This window comes from Arachis ipaensis, chromosome B04, assembly GCF_000816755.2.
Source record: "Arachis ipaensis cultivar K30076 chromosome B04, Araip1.1, whole genome shotgun sequence".
NCBI classification, from domain to species: domain Eukaryota; kingdom Viridiplantae; phylum Streptophyta; class Magnoliopsida; order Fabales; family Fabaceae; genus Arachis; species Arachis ipaensis.
In genome coordinates, this window is record NC_029788.2 from 118,773,223 (window position 1) to 118,780,838 (window position 7,616).

Here is a 7,616-nt window from a genome sequence, read left to right on the forward strand (position 1 = left end):
ATGCTAGGAGCCTTGAAGAAAAGAGGAAACAAAAATCGCAAAATAAAAGTGCAACGCTCAAAGCACGAGTTAACTTACGTGCTAAAAAAATCATAATTATTAAATATAAGATAACAGAAGTAGGAATAGAGTGCCAAAGAAACAAAATAATAAGCTCCTAACTCAGCCTGTGAAGTCAAGACTGACCGGAGAATATTTACACATATATACATACATATCTCAAAACCCAAAAGTACATATACACAATCCTGCCTCTCCATAAACCTCTAGGAGGATCAAAAGAACAAGTTATGCGGAGAGAAAACCAAATACATATATACACATCATAGCATAACAAAATAACCCTGTAACCACTCCGCTTCAAGGGTCCAGACGCCTAACGAGATGCCTCTCGACCTGCATCTGAAAAACAACAACATAGTATGGAATGAGAACCGGAGGTTCTCAGTATGGTAAAGGTGCCACACACATAATATATAAGGTCCTGGGAATGCCAGAGGCAATCTTAGAACGACGACACTCAGATTATAGAGCTTAAAGTATTAAACAGACGCCATAAAAGGTGGTTTTCTAAAAAAATATTTAATCCTAACTTAACTTAACCTTAAATCTAGGTCCCATACTGCCATTCCTCCATACCTCCAACTCCATCATGCATTTTCACAGATAAATAGACAGATAAGGCAAATAAAAGAAGGTTACAGTTATTACAGGTAACAAATACACATTTAGCACGACAAGTACATATAGGCACACCCAATTAAAGCACAAGCAAATAATTCAAGTAATATGCATATGATGCATGCCTATCCTATGGCTGATGAGGCTCATTTGTCGGTTATCCAGCCAATCCGACAAGTCTGAATTGTCCTTAGACTATCCCCCGACGTGCATCCTCAAGAGTCTATGCATAGCTTTTTCTCAATAATCAATATTGCTCAATGGGGGTAACATTCCCGGGAATTTATATAGTGCCTGGTCACACTTACGTCATAGGGTCAACAGAGTATCGAGTTTTAACCTGGTACATGTGGTGGCAACCCACGGCACTTGATCCAGGGAATCTCGTATCTCAGATTATTCAAATTCATAAGCCATATAAATAATTCAATTATAATTCATCAACATCCATATCATTCTCAATCGCATCTCATTCATCATTATACGTCAATCATATTCAACCCTTATCCTTCATTATCACACCTCCCATTCCGTCCATCAATAGTTCCAATTCAAAACATAATTCATTCTTTTCTAAATGAATCAAACTTAAAACATGCTCATTTTCTTAATAACTCTAATCAAACCATATAACCTTTGAATCTAAATCTATTTAAATAATCATATAAATAAAATCTCTAATTTTTATAAAATTTCGGTAGCATCTCCTCTAAAACTCGGACGTTGCCACCCTTTTTGGGTCCAAACCTGCTTTCTTTTCAATTCAACATACCCTTCCTCATCATCATAACAATCACCACAATAAATCTACCTCAAATCAACAATTATACTCATACAATATTCAAATTCAACAACCAAAGTCCAACTAAGAATCATAGTTCACAAATCCTAGGCTTTTAACATAAAATACCTCATTATCACAACAACTTCCACAATAGTTATACCTCAAATCAATAATTCACCAAATCACCAGTTAATCAACAAGCACCAAACCAACCATGTTCATCAACAGAATACTAAGCATTAAATATACACATGCAATCCAACCTATCCTATGGTCATCTAGCCTAAGTTTTCACAGAACATTATATATTAAATGCAAGAAACCTAAACCATACCTTATCCGATTTCCAAGTATTATTCCAAGACAATTTTCTTAAAAGAACACAGACCTCAAAACCTCAACTAATCCGCTTTCTCCAAGTTTCAGTATTCCCAATTTCGAGCTCCAATTATTTATTCACAACCTAATACACATCCATAATACATATATATCTAATTTAATTCTCAAAGCTCAAATTTAATAAAATTAAAATAGATTTATCATATCCTCACCTTATCTAATCCTCACATAAGTAAGAGTGAACGTTTTTCTCAAACTAATTGGATCCTAAAACATCAGAAATCAAAGAAATTCAACCTTCCCATTAAAAATTTAAAAATTGGGGGAAAAGAGGGCTGAGAGTGATTAAACAAGTTACCAGTGAAATTGTTCCGATAGAAATATACAGCTCGATGCGGTGGACGCGTGACCGCAAACGGTGCGGTAATCGGAACTCGGATGTAACACCCTACCATACAGAGTCTTATGCTTAAGTCATAATTCAGAGATGGCAAGGTATTACGACCTCTAAATTTAGTACGTATAGTAGTATGAATGATTGATTATAACTAGGAGCCTTTGTAGAAAAAGGGGTAAACAAAAATCGCAACTTGAAAGCGCAACACTCCGATCGATAACGCAACGAACAAGGATAAACCAACGCGAGATTATATATATACAAAGGAGTGTCAAAAACAGGAATATCAAGACTCAAAATCCGGCTGCGAAGATAACCGGTCCGAGCATAGCAATATATACATATGATAAAATAAGGAAAACCCCAAAGGAAACCCAAAGGGACACAAATACAGAAACTTATTCTCCAAAATCTCCCATAAGAGGAGTCATCACAGTTTGTATTATTTAATGGAGATAAAAGTATCTAAGCAAAACATATAAAGCAAAACATAGTCTCGAGAACAAAGGGTCTTCGCAAATCTAGAAATCTCTAGCATGCCTCAGCGGGAAATCTCACGTCCTGCATCTGAAAACCACAAAATCTGTATGGGTGAGAACCAGAGGTCCCCAGCATGGTAACAGCTTCCACATATATAATACATAATAATAGAGGAAAGCCAAAGGCAATCCTAGAACTTCCTCCAAATAATTCAAAGCTTATAAACAAGCTAAACCATAAAAGGGCATCTGACTAAAGATTCTTCAGTCTAAATAATACTTCCCTTTCCAATTCCTTCAAACCTCCCAACCACCAGCAGGAGCATAATATAGCAAACACAGTTATATCAGACAAGAGATATACAAATAGGAACAAGTAAGGCACTTAGACAAATAGCAAGTAATATGCAGTCAAATAGGCAATCTCAATCAATTCACATAGTATGCATATGATGAATGCCTGTCCCTAATGGCTGATGATATCATCTGTCGGTTATCAAGCCAACCTGACGTGTCCGGTAGCTAATCCGGGCACAGTCTCTCTGTTGCGGATTAATATCATTAGAGGGAATATGTGCCCTGTCACCATTAGAGGGTATTTGCGCCCTGTCGCCATTAGAGGGTATCGGTGCCCTGTCACCCTTACAACCAGAGAGAAAACACAAGCATGCTTACATTCAACATTTTCCATCATTATTCATTTATCATATTCGTTCATTTATCATATATGCCTTTATACTCAGCCATAATCCATAATGGCTTTGCCGTAACTCGGCAATAACTCAGCCATTCGGCTCACAGTTCAATCCAGAACTAGCCAATTTATCAACATGGCTCCGCTGTATCCGGCAATAACTCAGCCATCCGGCTCATGGTTCAATCAAGAACCAACCATTTATCAATAAATATAGCCCTTCGGCTCATGGCATACACGGTACTTCCACCGCCATCCTCCGTATCTCATATAATCATCTTTGATCATCATTGATCATAACTTTTCCCCTTGCTTCATTCGCAAGTTACCACATCCCCTAGCTCCTTTCTCATTGCTAGGCATATCATAATGATTTAATACATAAGGGGTGAGATCGGAGGCTTAGAAGTATGAGATTTAGCTTTTAAAACTCACAAATCAACTTTGGGATGAAAACAGGGCCACGCGTACGCGCACTCCACGCGTACGCGTGGATGGCCACAAAACTCATCGACGCGTATGCGTCATGCACGCTAACGCGTGGATTGAAAAAAATAGCCAAGCAACGCGCACGCGTCAGCCACGCTTACGCGTGGGTGCTCTCGTGCCCCAGGCACAAGACTGGCACAATTTCCGGCATAACTCTCTGGAAATTGGCTGGGCATTGGGTGCAGCACATCGGCGCGCCCGCACACACCACGCATACGCGTGGATGGCGCTTTCTAGAAGAACGGCGCATACGCGCCAGGTGTGCCTACGTGCGGGGGGGTCATTCTGCTAAAAATTTTTCTAAGTTAAAAGCTGCAGAATTCACAGTTTCAACCCCCAATCTTCCAACGGACATAACTTCCTCATTTTAAATCATTTTTCACCCGTTTTTCGAACGGCATGGACATCCCGGATCCAATTTCCTTTCTAAATAGATTTGGCACAAAACAGAGATCCGTAGTCCAAGTTATGTCCCATCAAAGTATGCTCAAAAACCATATTTTTCATACAAAACCACAAAATGCCATTTTCAAAACAAGCCATTTCCAACTCTTTTCAAAATCAGTCAAAACATGCCAATTTCATCCCTTTTCTTTGAAATCAATCAAAACATACCAAAGTCAACATCAAGCCTCCTTAGCTCACACATTGACACATTATCTCAATTTACCAAAATCACTATCTCATCATTTTAACTCACTTCACCCAAGTGGCTCAAACTCAAATACATTGACATATCATATACTCTTCCTCATGCCAATTTTCAACAACACCAATTCCAATCAACCATCATTGTACATCATCAATATCATACTCACCATCAACATGGTTTTACCCACAATTCAACCATAATCATTCATCAAGCATATATCATAACATGCATATTTCTCATACATCATACCATCAAGGCATTAATAATCATCATCACATATATGACCACATCATATATATATCAACCATTCAACAACATCAACAATTCAATGCCTATCTTAGGGCCTCTAGCCTAAGTATTTCCTACCACATTACATATTAGATACGGAAAACCGAGACTATACCTTAGCCGATTTTCCAAGCTCAACCGGAGCACTTCCAAACCACTTTTTTCTCAAGCTCTCAAGGTCTCAACACCTTCAAGAACAGATTTTTCACCACCAAACCCTTTTCAAGCTCTTCAAAGTCACCAATCAAGCTCCAATATTCACATATACACAACCTAAGCCACAATCATCATACCCATACACAACATCTCAAAACCCAAACATCATAGAACAACAAATTATACTAGGGTTGAGAATATTACCACACCCAAGGTCCAAGGAGACAAGATTAACCTTCTCCTTCAAGAGAGTTGGGTCCTATAACATCAAAGAGCCCAAAATCTCAACATTTTTGCTCATGAAACTCGAAAACAAGGCTGAAAATTCGAAGAGCAAAACGTGGCTTACCTCAAGATTAATTGTATGTTTTTTATAGAGCTCTCCGCGGTGAACGCGTGGCCACAAATGGTGCGGCAATGGGAGCTCTAGATCAAAAGTTATGGTGGTTTGAAGATCAAGTGAGAGATAGAAGTTGAGAGAGTGTTCTTCCCTCTTGTGCCTCCAATTTCAGCGTGTAAGAGTGTTATGTGAGGAGAGAGAGAGTGCTGAAAACTAGGGTTTTGGTTTAGTTATGTTGGGCCAAGGGCCCACTTTGTGTTCGGTTGGCCCGGTTTGGCCCGTTCGGCCCAATCTTGGTCCGATTTCTATAAAATTGGTACCGAAATTCTCGTTTCAATCTCCTCTATCACATTTAGCCATAAAAATAACATTTTGGATTTTCTAGAATAAATTCTCATTTATGGATTAATTAGCCGTTAATTAACCGGGTCTTACATCGGACGGAGAAGTTACGGGGATCGGAACCACCGTAAGGGTTTTCGGCGAAGTTCTCGTCCTTCCCTTCCCTGGAAGCTGAAAGCTTCATTTTTGTTAAAGTGAAGGGGAAGAAAGGCTTTGGGTTCACTAAAAGGGTTGGTCCGGTTGGACCGACAACACGGTTTAGGTTCGGTTCGGCTCTTTTGGTCCAATTTTGGACCATTTTCTTCGAAATTGGTGTCAAAATTCTCGTTTTGATGAGATCTATCCTAATTTAATATTATATTCACATTTCTAATATTCTTTATTAAAAAATAATTTATTGACTAATTATCTACTAATTTAACTGGGGTTTACAGAAGAAGATTTAACATTTCAAGTACTTTCGGTTAGAATGCACGATACCAACGTTAAGCGACTACGCGGAAGAGTAGTACCATTAGTAAAGGTTTTTTGGAGTCGAGTTAGAATTGAGGAACTAACACGCTTGAGAGCTTGAAATCCGGAATGGGAAGTGACTCCCACACCTATTATCAGGTAACTGGATCTAAATTTTTAGGACAAAATTCTTAATTAGGTGGATAGAATGTAAACCCCAAAAAATTAATAAATAATTAGCCAATAAATTAATTATTCAAAGAAATTAAGCAATTAAATTTTATAGTTTACGGAAGTAGAAATATTAAAAATATGAATTTTGACACTAATTTTAAATATTTTGGCACAAAATCGAATCAACAGACAGAACCGATCGAACTGGACGCCCATGGCCCAGCCCATTCACTTTCTTATAAGTGGCTTCAGCCACTCTTCCCTAAATCAAAGGGAATTCACGTAGGAAGAGTAAATTGATGCTAAAGACCCGTAACTCTCACCTCCGAAATTCAATCGTCCATAACTTTTAATCCGGAGTTCCGATTTACGAGTCGTCAGTGACTACGTGTTCGTCTCAAAATTCTCTACAAAATCCATGGATCAATTTGGTAAGAATCTAGAAATTTCCCTAATTTAAAAATTTAAGGTTTTGATTTTAAGAGATTATGTGATTTTGGTGTTCTAGGGTCGAAATAGCTCGTGGATAGTGTTGGGCTTTGTCCATTTCATCCATGGATAAGGTAAAGAACTGTTGAATCCTTGTGAATTATTGAATTAGTGAACTTTATGATCATTATAGTGATATTGTATGAAATTAGATTGTGTTCTTGTTGATTTGGAGTTCAATTGGGCGGTTTGAAACGAAATCCAAGTGATTAAGCTTGAGAAATTAACATTTGGAAGCTTGGAACTTATGAAATGAGAGGTTTTTGATGTATTCCGAACTTAGGAAGGAATCAACCAAGGTATGGTTTTGATTTCTTGTAGATAATATATAATATTTTGTGAAAACATAGGTTAGTTAACCATAAGATAGGTTGGAGATGAGGGAATATAGTAATGCTAGTAACCTTGATGGAAATGTGGAACTATATTGTGAATGGATTGATGAATGATGATTTTGTTGAATTGGTTTGGCTTATTGGAAATGATTTGAAAAAGGGTTTGAAAGGTGGTTTGGTTGGAACTCGAGAAGGGTGGCAAAGTTTGAATTTTAAAGAAAATATTGCCGAAATTTTTATAAAAATTGAAAATTCGATTTAAAGTATTATTTAGACAAGTATAGATAAAAGAATTATATTATTTGACTTTAATTATAAAGAAAAGAAATGCATTATATTTTGGAACTTGATTTATTAAGAAAAGTAATATGTTGGAGATTCAATTTATCAAGAAAAGTATTATGTTTTTGAGTTTTACATAGTTAAGAAGAGAATTCTGTTTTGAGTTTGAATTATTGATGAACGGAATGGGAGGTGTGATGATGATAATTGTTGAATGAATTGAATGATGATGAGGATGAATT

The 7,616-nt window shown here is 37.3% G+C and overlaps 2 long non-coding RNA genes across 2 annotated transcripts; both read right to left on the reverse strand.

Moving 5' to 3' along the window:
* LOC110271253 lies at positions 1,875–5,763 on the reverse strand. Its single transcript, XR_002361760.1, has 3 exons — positions 5,735–5,763; positions 2,163–2,237; positions 1,875–2,071 (listed from the first exon to the last, which is right to left on the reverse strand). It is a non-coding gene; the product is annotated as an uncharacterized LOC110271253 (long non-coding RNA).
* On the reverse strand, positions 2,586–5,216 carry LOC110271254. Its single transcript, XR_002361761.1, has 3 exons — positions 5,164–5,216; positions 4,919–5,076; positions 2,586–2,768 (listed from the first exon to the last, which is right to left on the reverse strand). It is a non-coding gene; the product is annotated as an uncharacterized LOC110271254 (long non-coding RNA).